At 36.4% G+C, this 14,396-nt stretch overlaps 1 protein-coding gene across 2 annotated transcripts in view; it reads right to left on the minus strand.

The window, feature by feature from the left end:
• LOC150106251 (mitochondrial 10-formyltetrahydrofolate dehydrogenase) overlaps positions 1-14,396 on the minus strand; it is a 654,974-nt gene that overhangs the window by 492,236 nt on the left and 148,342 nt on the right. The window lies entirely within an intron of this gene.

The following is a 14,396-nucleotide window of genomic DNA, read 5'->3' on the forward strand; positions in this document are numbered from 1 at the left end:
TTCTTGACTTTTTATCGACCCCCTCTATTTTACTATTACGTAATATGTATGTTGATGAATTTTAGAACATTAACGCTCACTTGTATGTCAATGAGCAAAAATGAGACTGGGATCAAATACGTGTAAGTATAAGTAAATAAGCAACTGCACGCGTGTTGCAATCTCGCTCCCACCGCGCCGGAACCACCGACATCCGTTTATTGGTAAATGCGTCATTTTGGCCTATTGATTGGCCTCCGTAACTATTTTCATGACCTTGCTCCATCTTATAGGTCCTATTCATGTCAATGTTCCCACGATTCACTCTTAATTGCATTGTCATTCAGGATGGAGGTAATCCAAGTTAATCAAATTAAATATTACCCGTACAATGATGTCTTATATTTTTCTATCTTTTTCTATCGACCCCTAACAATGTTATATCGACCCCCTGGGGGTCGATATCGACCACTTTGGCAACCACTGCTCTAGTTCCTTCGATACTTCCCACTTTCAATATGTAATTTAAAATATGAAACAATTATGATCCTAAAATAAATAGACTCCTGTGACATCACTAATGACTTTCCTTTTCCAGGATGTTGTCTCTCCCCCCCCCCTGACAACTTGTTAATACTTATAAAACAGCTAATCACCTGTCTAAGTGATTAATTTATTATCTAATGCTATCCATACAAGTGTAACAAGCTTGCAAAGGCCTTTACAAAATCTTGAGATACTACTGTATAAGTATCTCCCTTATTCAACTTGTCTGTTTTGTTGTATGCAAGTAAATTGCTAAAACACATCTTTCTACTTGAACTCATGCTGACCCTCACTGTCAATCCTGTTCAACCTCAAATCTGAATCCTAGCCATTGTAATCTAATATCCTAACAATATATTATTATATAATACATTGTTAGGAAAAAAGGAAATGTGTCAATAACTGTTAGTGTGGGCCTCCTTCGACTCCTCGAAGGTGCCTTTGTAATAATATCATAATAATAATAAAAAAAAAAACATAATTAGATACACAGAATAGCCTGCAATTTGAAGTCACAGTCTTGTTACCTCAGTCTGTGTGCAATAAAATAATTTTATCTTCCTCATCCCTCTTTTGAGACCTTCCCTTTCGTTTCCCCCCCCCCCCCCGAGACTCTTGTTAAACGAGCATGTCTTTAAAGGTGCAGATAACACCATGGAATGTTTCCTGAAAATAAGTGGAAATACACCAGCTAGTCTTATCATCATATTAACAATGACTTAATTCCTAGTATTTCTTCTGCTCATTCAGCACTGTCCCTTGACCATTCCATCTTCTTCAAGTTTTTGTCAAATAGTGGCTGAACTGCTCATTAAATACATCAATTATAGTACTTAATGACCACTTCATCAGCTAAAATTATCTCTCCAAAACCATGCTTTGCTGGCCACATCCTGAAGAAACTTTTTTTTTTTTTTTAATTACAAAGTACTGATCATGCTGTAATTTCCAGCAAACTTGTAAGCTTTCCATCCTGTTCATTATACTTCTCATGTAACTGATTACCAGAACGCCTTCCAGAAAAAGACATTCTGGAGACAGAATAAGTAGGGGGAGTCTGCTTAATCTTGTCTATTCAAACGTTTTATACCAACTATATACAGTCTTTTAACCTCTGGAATCTGTTCAGACATATCTGCTATTATATATTCCTTGACCAGTGTCCAATCTACATTAATCTCTTTCTTTCTTTTCTGACTGCTCGTGCAGTTAGAAAAGAAAGCAACACAGCTTGGTCCTTCTCCAAGCTCTGTTGCTAAAAGGTGCCTATGGAATGGAAGGAAGGTAAGATAGTGCCATTGCATAAGTGCGGTAGCAGACCGAAGTGTCTAATTATGGCCACTTTGTGTGTCATCAGTAGTTAGTAAGATCTTGGAGAAAGTAGTGAGGGACCATATACAGCATTGGGCAGATGAGGGTAATGTTATCAGTGAGAGTCAACACGGATTTGTGAAGGGGCACTCTTGTTTTAGCAATATGCTAGCCTTTTATGATAAAGTTACAAAAGCATTAGATGAGGGAAAGATATATATTGCTATTTTCCTAGACTTAGCAAAGGCATTTAACAGCATGCCACATGATAAGCTGATATTCAAGTTGCAGCACATGGGTTTAGATGTTGGGTTAGTCAACTGGATTCAGGATTGGCTGTCTGATAGGTATCAGAGGGTTCTGTAGGGTGAGGCAATATCAAGAAGGCAGAAGGTTACAAGTAGGGTTCCACAGGGCTCAGTACTGGGGCCTATATTGTTTAATCTTTATATCAATGACATTGTCCGTGGATTGCAAGGGGATATTCGGTTGTTTGTGGATGATGCGAAGCTGGGAAGGGTTATTAGTAATAGTGCAGCCCTGCAAGAGGATTTGAATAAGCTAGATAGATGGGCAAATGAATGGTGGGTGTCGGTTTAATGCAGCAAAATGTAAGGTCTTGAGATTTGGGACACATCGATGGGACGCTTCATACTCTATTCGAGGAGTTAACCTGGAGGAAGTAGGGGAGATGAGATCTAGGGTTGATGATTGATAGAAACCGGAAATTTAGGGGACATATTGCAAAGGTAATGAAGGTAACACAGAGGATTGCTGCAATAATGAGAAGGACACTGACCTGCAGAGATAAAAGGGTTATCATTCTGTTGTATAAGACTCTGATCAGACTACACTTAAGACTGTTGTTCTCAGATCTGGTCCCCAGGATTTGAAGGGGATAAATTAACTGTGGAAAGGGTATACAAAGGCGGATTACAAAGATGGTATCATGACTGTACAATGTTAGTCATGAGGATCGGCTGAGGGAGTGTAGACTGCAGAGTTTGGTGGATAGAAGGAGGGATGATATGATTGAGACTTTTTAACTGCTGAGAGGTGGTTACAGGGTTGACACTGGGGAGTTCTTTCACTTGGTTGAACAGCGGGAAGGAGTCATGACAAGGGGCCACACCTGGAAGTTACGAAAGGAAACTGTGAGAAAGAGGGTGAGGAGTGGTTTCTTTGCATGGAGGGTGGTTATACCATGGAATGCATTGCCTGATGGAGTGGCGAGAGCGAGAACAATCAATGCATTTAAGGAGTGATATGATAGACTTGTGTTTCTTAGAAAGGACCTCCCACGCTAAGTCTTTTGACTCCATGGAGGCCTGAATAATAATAATAATTAACATTTTTTCATACTGAGCTACATTATGGTTTCACATATATCCTTTCTTCACCAAATTCCTCACATGGCTGGCTATCGCCCAGATGAATAACTAATAATAAGGAATGCCCTCTTATGAATATCATCAAGAATTCTTAGGGAGGTCTTGGGTGCCCCACCCCAAATGTGATAACAATATTCCAATTTTAGTTGAATCTAAGACTTATAAAGTGTTAGGAGTTGAAAGAAAGAGAAGTAACAAATTAAAGATGCCAAGAAATTATATTCTTGGATTAATCCTTTATCCAAGTCTAAGCAAACAAAGTTTGCATGTTAAGAAACTTCACAACTGATATATAGGGGCTAATGACTTCACATTACTTACCTTAGTATACCATAATGCAAAGCACATATTCCTTATGGACATGTATAACGTTATGCATTATGGGAAGGGTCACTACACAGACTGGTTTCAACCTTTATTTAGGCCTCATCAGTGGATATTGTTTTGAATAGAAATGAACATCAAGCTTTTTAGAGGCTCAGGAGGCTATTATGTAATATGTTTGTGCCAGGATAAACTGATGCCAAACTAATAAGTTTGTGTGAGGATAAGCTGATGTTTTTATGGCACTGAATTTTACTAAGCTATCTTCATCCCCCATTTGAGGATAATGAGGAGATCAGCGTTTAAGTCACTGGTCATGGAAGATCTTGAGGCTTCTATCATTTGAGTACTAAAGGGTTTCTCAAATGAGGGAGAGGAATGAAGAGTACAATCATCGGCAAAGCTATGAATAGGATTTTAATTCAGGGAGAGAAGGTGATTAGTGTAAAGGAGGAAGAGTGTGGTTGTGAGTACAGAACCTTAGGATACTACAGCAGTGATGGAGAAATCTGATGGGGGAAGCTGTCTACAATGACACGTAATGAACGACTTGCAAGGAAGTTGGCAATCCCATCACAGGAGGGAGGCCACAAGATGGTTACTTATTCAGGAGGCATTAATGCTTAGCATTAATGCCTCCTGCATTACTTATTCAGGAGGCATTAATGCTAAGCATGACTGAATGCCTTTGAAATAATGAAAACGATAAAATAGGTTTCACAAAATGTTTCCATGGCCTGTGTCTATAGGTGGGTGAGATTAGCTAGGAGGAAAGTTGTAGAATGAGAATAATGGAATTTATATTAATGACTGCTAATTAACTGATGAGTCTCCAGCCAGTGAAAAAACTACCTAGAGATGCATCACTTTTGAAAGTAATGAGGTGAAAACAATCAGACAATAGCCAGATAGCTGACATCCATCTACCTCTTTAGGTACAGGCTGTATGTAGGCTTGCTTTGATGCTGTTGGGTAGATGAACAAAGTTTTGAGCACAACTGGAGGAATACCATCTTAACCAGAAGCCTTATTAGTATGAAGATTAATCAGCTTTTTCCTGATGTAATCGGTAGCTTGTGGTTGTGGTGGATGATTTGCCTTTGTTGTCCAGACAACAGTTGGAGGAAAATACGGATGCCAAGAGGTCTGCCTTTTCCTTGGGTGCAATTACCATAGTGCCAGCAGGATGTGAGAGAGGTAGAAACAGGGAAAGGCAGAAGTTATGCCCAAGGGACCACAACACTCAACTGCCTGTTGAGTAGGAGGCATTTCATTCTTATGAAGTATGCTTTAGAATCACTGATAACTTTTTAAGGCTGATGCATAAGATGAATGAGAAGCTTGAATTTTTAATTTAAGCTAATGAACATATTTTTAATTTATGCTGCATTTTTATCATGAATTGCAGTGTCACATTTTTTTAGAACCAGGGATTGGATAGGTTGAGGGTTTGCAATGGAGTGGGGAATGAAGGCTCTCATTTCAGTGAGGATTATTTCAGTATTAGTTCAGTGTGGTTCAGTCAGCAGAGCAAAAACAGTAATCTGACCATGAAAAAAAAAAAATGCATAAAAATTCTTGAGGTCATCCCAGTTAGCAATTATAGTGTCATAGGATATGAGGCTGGGAGGAGGATGAATTGCAGAGGAAACTTGAATAAGTTTGTGGTCAGAGTTGCTGGGAGAGGGGTAGGGGAAGCAGACATCCACAGTGTATTTGAAGGACAGCTTCAGGAGGCATTAACCTTTTCCAACACCTTTCCCAAGTTGTCTGGTATTCTGATTGGTAGATTAATTCTTTGTGTTAGGTCATGATCTGTGAAGTTAGAGCAGGGAACCAGTTTTTTTTTTTCAATATTGTTATATATACAGGGTGTTCGGGATAAATTTGACATATTTATAATTAATTATATTTTTCCGTAAGTTACATGTATTAACACACACTTCTCTTCATTTAAAAGTTTGGACCCTTCTTCATTCATATACAAGATGTCAGAAAGGATGGATAGCTGGAACCCACCTGAATCATGGAAGAGAATAACTTGTATCATGATGATTCGTGCCCGCCATCAAAATAAGGATATTACGACTGCTGCCCAATGCTCCCTGAATACAGTAAAAACAATCAGGCATGAACTAGAGACTTGCAATGGTGACTACGAGGATGTAGCAAGAAGAAAGATCCCTAGCAGACGATCTGATTGCGTTCGTACAGCAGAATTCCTCGCAAATCTGCAGGAACAGGTGTTGAAGAACCCTGGCATTGGAATTCGGGCTTTGTTCATGGAGTTGCTAACTGTAGTCAAGCCCTGGATAACAAGGGTAGCCAATGGTAGGCCGTATGTATGGCAGCAGGATTCGGCCCCTTGCCACACCTCTGGGAAAAGTCAAAAATGGTTGTCTGAAAATTTCTACGACTTCACCAGTCCAAATGTTTGGCCTCCAAACTCCCCAGACCTTAACCCCATGGATTATTTTGTATGGGGCGCAGTTGAAAAAGACACCAATCGCACTTCCAGTAATACAAAAGCCCAGTTAATGGATAAAATTAAAACAGTTTTTGCGGCCCTTCCCAGGGAGACTGTAGCATCAGCTTGTTCGAGGTTCCGAAGCAGAATTGAAGCTGTGATCGATGCTAATGGTGGTTATTTTGAGTAAATCTTGTTGATAGTATTGTAATTAACTCTGCCTGTAATATTTTTTTGTCAATTCATTAAATTTAATAGATACAAAGAAGATTTTCTTTTTCCTTACGAAACTGTCAAATTTATCCCGAACACCCTGTATAGTTAAAGTCTCCAATGAAGTCAATCTCACAATCTGGTAATTATTTTGTATGAAATCAATACTTAGTGCTAAGTGGTCATAAAGGGTAGCATGGTTGGGTTGTCAGAATTAAGGCAGTGGTAAATGCAAATGAAGGCTGTAAAGTGAGCTGAAATGAACTAATATGAGTTTATATGTTCACCAAAACACTTTTGGAATAAGTGAAGCATGGCAGGTTAAGGATGAAACTCTAATGGGAATAGAAATGGAAGGGTATGATGTTTTTCATGAGGATACAAAGGACAAGAAGGAAGGGAGGAGAAAGTGTTACTGATGACAGCAGAAGAATTATGTCTGCAGACAAGGAAAAGGGAAGTAGTGGCAATGGTTTGGAGGCACTATGGTGTGAAGTGGAGACTGACAAGAAGTGGTGCAGCGAGGGGGACAAGGAGATAAGGGAACTGGGAGTGGTTGGACAAGGACCTAAATTTCAGGAGTCACACTGCACAAGCTCTTAAGTCATCACATTGAATTAAGGCAATGATGCAGAGGACTGGATGTGCAGAAATAAATAAGTTATGGTTGTGTTGTATAAGGCCTTGCTCCCATATGGATTATTGTGTACATATTTAGTTGATTGGTTTTCATGGGGATGGGGATAAATTAGAAGTCCAGAGCAGATTCACTAAGTTAAATGTGGGATATGAAGAAAGATTGAAGGAATGAAAATTTGAAAGGCCTCATGACTAGAAGGAGGAGTATGATTGAGACATAAATTCATCAGGAGTTGTTACAAGGTTAATGTGGAAGAAATTTTTCACAGAATGAGAAAAGGAGATAGAACAAAGGGTCATCTCTGGAAACTGAATAAGTGGAGGTGGGTACATGGGAGTGTGCAGAAAGTTCCTTGCATGAAAAGTGGTTGTTGAGCGGATTTCATTGCCTTAGTGAATGGTGAATCCAGATTCACCATACATCAATGCAATGAATTTGAATTCATTTGAATTTAAATCCATACACACTGAATTTGTTTAAAGCACAGTTTGAGTTTTGTGCATGACAGTATGAACCTCCTGAAATGAGTCTCGACTCCATGGAGGTCTGGAGTTAATTTTTGCTGAGTTAATGTAAGCTTTTAGCCTTACAAATGAAATCTAAGGATGGTTAAAAAAAAATACAGGTTAATCTAAATGCATAGGTAGAATTTCTTTTAATACAACAACATTAAAAAAAATTATATATATGCTTCTTAGAGAAGATGTATTCCACTACAGTGAAGATGCAAATATCAGTACTCGTAATGAAGTCAACCTTCTCTCAGTTATACAAAACAGCCTTGAAACAATTCTTTCCAGCTACATTAATCCCGATATTTGGAATATTCTGGACAAGATTACAGATGACTCGGCCAAGCACATATTACTTAAGAACAAAGAAAAACTAATAACGAAGTTCCAAGCATTAAAACAACAAGAAAGCAACAGACAATCAGGATGCCATATCCAGAGGAACAGCCGATTACAAACCAACAATACAAGGAGCAACCAATCACCCACAAGCAAAGTCAGGAGCAACCAACCACCAACAAATAATGGCCAAGTTATTACGACACTGCACTAAGGTCAGTTAACAAGTTAGATTTCATTTATCATATTGAAAGAGGTCTAAGATCCCTCCCCTCCAATTTAGTCGACAAAATACGAATAGAAACATCATACATATTAAACTCAAATAAAAAACTAAGTTGCAATTTAACCAATTTTTAGCCGAAAAATTGGCCATCAAATCCATAAAAAATAACAAAGACATCATAATCACAAAATCGGATAAAGGTAATGCTACTGTTGTCCTCGATCGGACAGCATACCTAAAAAAAATGAACCATTTGGTATCCGACCACAATATATCAAATGGTGAACTACAACCCCATAAAACGCATCAAAAAAAGAAAATCACAGAATTAATGAAATCCATGATCACATGACCAGAAAAAACAACCAGAAAACTAATACCTCATTATGCCTGCGCTCCCAGAATTTATGGCCTGCCGAAAATACACAAAATAAACACCACTACATCCAATAGTTAAAGGAATCAACAGCCCTAATCACCACTTAGCCAAGAAATTAGCAGCCACCCTCAAGGAGTTGGTAGGTCATTCCCTCTCCTACATAAAAAATGCACAACATTTTATAAACAAAATTAAGACCATCACACTCAACGACCAAGCTTTGACATAACTGCCCTTTTCACTAATGTCCCTATCAATGATACTAGTGTTCTCCTACAGGACATATTTCTGCCCGACATCATGGCCCTCTTTCCGCTCTGGGTATTTCATGTCGCAAAACAATTTTTACCTACAAAAAGAAGGTACAGTCATGGGCTCACCACTTTCCCTCCCCCAATAGCTAACTTTTACATGGAAGACTTCGAGCAACGAGCTCTAGATTCGGCCAGCTTAAAGCCCAAAGTCTGGCTCAGATATGTCAATGATATTTTCGCCATTTGGCCCCATGGCTGCAAAACATTAAATACATTCCTTAGCCACCTGAACAAACAACATAAAAGTATCCAATTCACCATTGAAATCAAAAACAACAATTCTCTTCCTTTTCTAGACACATTCATCACACGTCTTCCATCAGGCCATCTCTCCTTCTCTGTCTACCACAAACCTACACACATGGGCCAATACAAACACAAAAATTCATACCACCACCCAACACAAAAACTAGGAGTCATAAGCACCCTCAAACAGAGCACTAACACCACCTCCATGGAATCTTGAAATCTTCAATATAATCATCATCAAATTCCTGATATGTACCTTCAAGGCATGTACTTCAAGATCCCAATATTATCAAATTTTATATTTCTGTCTTTTAGTGCACTTTTACTGTATCAATCCATCTACATCTTGGTCTATCTCTGGGTTTTTTCCCTGCCAACCTGGCAGAGAAGACTTGTTTTGCTAATCTTTCCTCTTCCATTGTATAAGTGACAATACCACCTGAGATTAGATCTATTAACATGTTCCTGAATGATAGCAACGGCAAGTTATTTCCTAATATCCTCATTTTTAATGTGATACTGCCATTGATGCCACCTGTTCACTACACTAATCTTTCTCAGAACACTCATATCAGAAGTCTCCAGTCTTTGATCAAGGGTTTTATTTCTAACACAGCTCTCAGATCCACAAGTTAAAATTGGTATGAACACCATCTTGTATACAGCTAATTTAGTCATCATCATCATCATCATACATATCAAGGATTTAGGCCTAGCATGGCCTGTTCCGGCCTTAGAAGTCATCGTTGAATCGTTTAAGAGGACATCCTGGTTTTCTTTTTCCTAATGGCTTGTACTTTAAGGCTTGTTTTGGTAATCTTTCTGTTTTCAATCTTTGAACGTGTTCCATCAATTTATGTTTATGTTTTTTAATTTTTTCTATTACTGGTTCTTGGTTTAATTCTTTCATAATATCTTTGTTTCTTTTGTGATTAAATAGGGTATACTTTGCAGTTTTTCTCATAAACTTCATTTCGGCTGTTAATCTTTGTTTGTCTTTTTGTGTTATTCAGATTTCCCTTCTATACATTAAGACCGGTAAGGCTAATGTATTGTATACTTTTAGCCTGGTTTGTTTTTTAACTAGGTTTGGTTTAAATATAGAGTTAATTACACCTGTTATTTTTAAATATTTTGCAATTTTTACATTTATATCTTTTTCATTTTCATATGTGATCATACATCCTAGGTAGTTAAATGAATTCACCTGTTCTAAGATCTTGTTATCTATTACTATTTTAGTTCTTGCTGGATCTTGTCCTTTAAAGGCCATAGTTTTTGCTTTTTCTATTGATATTATCATACCATAATCTTTGGATATCTCATTTAGATTTAAAATAGCTTTCTGCAAGTTATTTTCAGAATTTGTAATTATTATTTGGTAGTCTGCAAAGAGGCGAGTGTTTAAGTTAACTGTAGGTGAAAGTTTAATTCCTTGATGTAAATTTTTACTCCATTTTATTATTATTTCATTTAAGTAGATATTAAAAAGAGTTGCTGAGAGGGGATATCCCTGACGGACCCCCTTGGTTTATCTCTCTTGTATATGATAGCTCGTGATTTAATCTTATTTGTATTTGATTATTTTCATATATACTTGTGATAGCTTTTAGGATATTATTTGGTATTTGTCTTTCTTCTAATATGTTAAATAATATGTTTCTTTTAACTTTGTCAAATGCTTTTTCAAAGTCAATAAATGCAATATGTGTTTATAAATTATATTCTCTTCTTTTCTCTATTATTAATTTTAGGCAAAAGGCTTGGTCTATACATGATCGTCCTTTTCTAAATCCATTCTGTACCTCTAGAATAAAGTTTCCGGAATATTTCATTAGTTTGCTATTTAAGATTCTGCTATATATTTTGTAACAGGAATTTAGTACACTGATGCCTCTATAGTTTTTAGGGTCATCTCTATTACCTTTCTTAAAGATAGGAATCACGATTGCTTTTTCCCATTCTATTGGGGGGATACCAGTTGAGTAAATTTTATTTAAAAATAATAAGAGTCTTTCTTTGAATCTTGTTCCTGCGTATTTATATAGTTCTGAACCTAGCTTACCTTCTCCAGGTGATTTTCTGTTTCTTGTTTCTTTCAGGCTGATTTCTAATTCTTCTTCAGTTATTTCCTTTTCATTTTTGTTAATTGTTTGCCAGTTGTCTTTTTTAAAATATTTGTCTGTCCACAGTTCTGTGTAGTAATTTAGAAATTCTTCTAATTTCAATTCAGTGTTTAATTTTAAGTTTTCTTTGGTATCTGCATTTAGGTGTTTCAAAATCTTATATACATTGGGTCTTATTTTATATAAATCATGTTCTAAATTAGAAACAAATTTATTCCATGATTCTCTATGTCTTTTTCTGACTTCTCTTTTAGCTATGGCTCTTATTCTTTTATATTCTATTTCATCTTCTAATCTTTTACTGCTTAACTATTTGTGATAGGCTTCTTTTTCTTTGATTATTTCTTTGATTGTATCATCCCAGATCTTCAGTTTTTTCTTTTATTGAATTTTTTGGTCTTTCCTAAGCTTTCATTTGCTGCTGCATTTAGTATCATTTTTATATTAAGCCATTCTATTTCTATTTCTTCATTTTGTTTTATTTTATCTAGATATTGGTTAATTCTTTGTTCATATAGCCATTGTACATTTGTGTCATTCAATAGTCTAGTTTTATAAACAAATGTTTCAATTTTTTTTTCTGTTCTTGTTACTTGTAGCCATTTAGGTGGTAATCTTAATTTTATTTTAACAAGGAAGTGGTCACTGCTTATTTCATATCCTCTGTGAACTCTAACATCTAGTGAAAATTTTGATGTCTTTTTATTTAATATGAAGTAATCTAATATTGATTTCCATTCTCTTGCTGCCCAAGTATATTTATGTATGTCTTTATGTTTATAGAAGGAATTCGTTATTTTTAGGTTATTATAAACTACAAAGTCGATCAATTTTTTAACATTTCTGTTTAGAGTGTGTTCTCCATGTATTCCTATATTATTATTAATTTTCGTATTTCCAATTCTTGCATTTAAGTCTCCTGCTAAAATTACTTAATCATTTTTATTTATTTTATTATATATGTTTTGTGGCTGATTATAAAAATCAATATTATCCTGTTCTCTTCCTTCTTCTGGGTCATATAAACCAATTATTGTTAAATAGCCTCTATCTATTTTTATTCTAGCTTCTATTATTCTTTCATTCCATAATTTATAATGTTTTAACTGTTTTGAAAGGGAGTTATGAATCCAAATCATGACTCCTGCTTGTGTTCTTTGGTCTCTGTCGACTCCACTGTATATCACATTAAAATTTTCAGTTCTCATAGTTCCTTTTAATTTCTTTTTTGTTTCAGTGATTACTGCTATTTTAAAATTTCTTTCATTTAATAACTGGTCTAATTATGTATATTATTTCTGGGAAAACTCCCATGTTACTCCTTTTAATAAACTATTATAAATATGGCTATTTTGCCTGCTTCAGTTTAGGAGTGCCCCTTTAAAATGAATATGTGACCTGCGACCATGACATATGCTTGTGTTGGTATGTGCGTTAGGTGAAAGCTATTTTTAAGGGAGTTTTGCGAACGAGGGGGTTTGGGGGGTTGGTGGGGAGGTTATGAGTAGAGAGCCAATGATAGGGGCTGTATGGTTATAAGACACAAGTAAATTATGTATATTATTTCTGGGAAAACTCCCATGTTACTCCAATTAATAAACTGTTATAAATACGGCTATTTTGCCTGCTTCAGTTTAGGAGTGCACTCCTAAACTGAAGCAGGCAAAATAGCCGTATTTATAATAACTGGTCTAATTCTATTTCTTTATATGCTATTCCTCTTACATTCCAGTTTGCTATGTGTATTATATTTTGTCGTTTCCATTTTCGTTTTCCCTTTTCCAATCCAGGGTCGTTTCCCATAGATTCAATCCGATTATCTTTTTCTGTCAGCTTACAAGTAGGATTATGTTCTCCATGTCAGGGGACTAGCCTGACGATGGAATAGTTCAGTGGTAGGGCTGCTACCTTAAGGCTTCTGAACTAGCCTTCTTCCGAATTTAAACCCATAGGAGGAATAGGGTATATTGAAGGGAAAAGAATAGATTATAGAAGAAATATAGTAAAGTTTATAGAGAGGGCATAGTTGTAAGGCCAGAAATGAAAAGAACCCATGGCCCTCAAGTACTCTAATAGCATAAGGGTCATAAAGTAAGAAGAGTTGGCTGATAAGGCCTTATAGGAAAGATTAAAGTAAGTGGATCTTCCTCAAAGTAGAAGGAGAGGATAGATCCAGCTAGGGGTCCATGGGAGTGCTGCTTCCCTTACAATCAAGATGATTGCCCCTTATGGCCCTGTTGGTCCACGAGTCCTTATTCAGTATATTCAGACCATCCCACCATATATATATACACACACACACACACACATGCACGCACATGTATACACATACACATGGTGGGCTCCCCTATCTGCCACCCAAGGGATGCACTCTCTAGGGATTACAGGGTCCCCTGAGAGAGCTAATTTAGTGTTTTGACTAATTTCCATCTTATTCCATATAACTTTATTCAGCTGACTTTCTGTCATACCTGCTTCAATAATAATTATTATTATTATTACATAACACCTCCAATGAGTCCACAGACTCATCGAGGGAGGGTATGTATTCTACAGCTCTGTCTCTGCCACTTAATCCACCAACTACAACAAACCACAACTACCATAATCATCTACACCAACACCATCTACTGCCCACTACCACCACAACTAATATTTTCACAGACAATCACAAACATCAATTCTAGTTTTGAGGGAAACGTGTGCCATAGTATTATAAATTATCTACACATAAACACAAGTATTATTTATATACTGCTAAATAATTCTGTTTGAAATTAAAAAGCTATCACCAGTAGCTTGAACATTTTCTTATTTGCATTCCTTGAAAAAAATGTTGTTCAAACCAATGATGATAGTTTGTTCATTTCAAACTGAAATATTTGGCAGTATATTTAATAAATAATACTTTTCGTTGTGTTTATGTGTAGATAATTTATAACAAACATCGATACCCACAGTAGGATTCGAACCAGCTGCCTTTTGGCTGGAGAGCAGATACATTAACCACTTAGCCAGGGCCAACAAGAGAGATTATATATTGTTTGATATAATGTCCCATTTACACCATATAATTGTAGCATTTTGAAGAGCTTTCCTCTTCACACCTTGTCATATGCCTTTTCCAGATCAACAAAACTTAAATACAAATCATCCTTATTATTTCTCAAGATTTCTCAACTATTTCTCTTAAAGTGAAAATCTGATCCTGACAACCTCTATTTAGCCTGAATCCAACTTTTTTTCATCAAGCTTCCCTTCCACAATTTTCTTAGCTATTTCTCAAGTATATTTGGATAAATCTTATCAGGAACACTGAGTATAGATATGTATTACTGACTGCATTCCTGCTGAGAGTTTTCTACCATCATGCTGATGGT

Source organism: Typopeltis vanoorti, chromosome 5 (genome assembly GCF_054136105.1).
Source record: "Typopeltis vanoorti isolate ZY-2024b chromosome 5, IOZ_Tvanoo_1.0, whole genome shotgun sequence".
Lineage (NCBI taxonomy): Eukaryota > Metazoa > Arthropoda > Arachnida > Uropygi > Thelyphonidae > Typopeltis > Typopeltis vanoorti.